We start from the raw sequence: 1,414 nt of genomic DNA on the forward strand, positions 1-1,414 counted from the left end.
AAAAAGCTAGCTAAAAGCAAAAAGTAGCAAAACGCTAGTTCAAAGTTGGTGGCAAATTTGCTAAATGTAGCAGAACATTAGCTAAAACCCACATTTGAAGCAACAAATGTCTTATGAACAGCTAATGTCAAAAAGCACCTTCACTCAGGCTGTTTTTACAACCTTAGTCACGTGACTCTGTCCGCCCGACACTGATGCTCGGTCTCTTAGCATTTAGCTCCGTTTTAACTTAAATAAATTCAGGGAAACAGCACGAAACTCCACCGGGAGGACAACAAAACATCGTGCTACAGTACTGCAACACTGACTCAGGATATTAACACTGAATCTCCGGAGAATCCACTCCGATTCTCCCATCATTTGCGAGCACCACAGATGATGTTTAATGATATGTGTGACGTCATGGGTGAAAATCCCAAATGCTACTTCAAAGCTAACGTTAGCACAATGCAAATTTCAAGCTAACAGTGGCAAAATGCTTGTTAAATGTTAAAAGTAGCAAAACATGTAAAAACCAAAAATAGTTTAAGCAAAAAAACGGCTTAGAAGTATATAAAATGTCAAAAAGCCAACTAGAAATCAAAAGTAAACAGCTAGCTAAAAGCACAAAGTATCAAAATGCTACTAAAGCTAACGTTAGCACAACGCTAATTCCAAGCTAACAGTGGCAAAATGCTTGTTAAATGTCAAAAGCAGCAAAACATATAAAAACCTTAAATAGTTTAAGCAACAAATGGCTTAGGAGTACATAAAATGTCAAAAAGCCAACTAAAAATAAAAAGTAAACAGCTAGCTAAAAGCACAAAGTATCAAAATGCTACTAACGCTAACATTAGCACAACGCTAATTCCAAGCTAACAGTGGTGAATTGCTCGCTAAAAGCAGCAAAACATCTAAAACCCACAAGTATTTGACACAATTTGAAGATTATTRGCTAAAATAATAGAAAGTTTGCAGACATAGTTTTAAAACAGACAGAAAAGTAAAAGTTTTAAAGAAAATGTTGGTTTTACTTACCCAGTAATCGTGTGACGACATGATGTTCGTTGAAAATGACTTGAAAATCTCTGGATTAWAATTTACCAACAAGAACGAGGCAGTTTGGACTTCGTTCGATGAAAATTGCTTGGTAAATGAACGATTGTTTCTCAGTTGTTTACTTTTGTTTTGGGGTTGTTTATTTTTTTAAAATGGAATGTGCATTTTTTTTGAACCTGTACCCATGGTAACCAGCTGATAATAATTTGATGGAGATCAGCTGGTAGAGAAATACTGATCAGCTGGTTACCATGGTTACAGGGACTGAGTGGGCTCCTGACAGTGGGCTTATCAATGAGTTTCAACCCAATGAGTTTTCTTGCGTTATTTAATGTTTATTCATTCTTTGGTTGTTTGCACAAAGTCAATAAAACAT

Source organism: Austrofundulus limnaeus, unplaced genomic scaffold, assembly GCF_001266775.1.
Source record: "Austrofundulus limnaeus strain Quisiro unplaced genomic scaffold, Austrofundulus_limnaeus-1.0 Scaffold219, whole genome shotgun sequence".
In the NCBI taxonomy this organism is placed as follows: domain Eukaryota; kingdom Metazoa; phylum Chordata; class Actinopteri; order Cyprinodontiformes; family Rivulidae; genus Austrofundulus; species Austrofundulus limnaeus.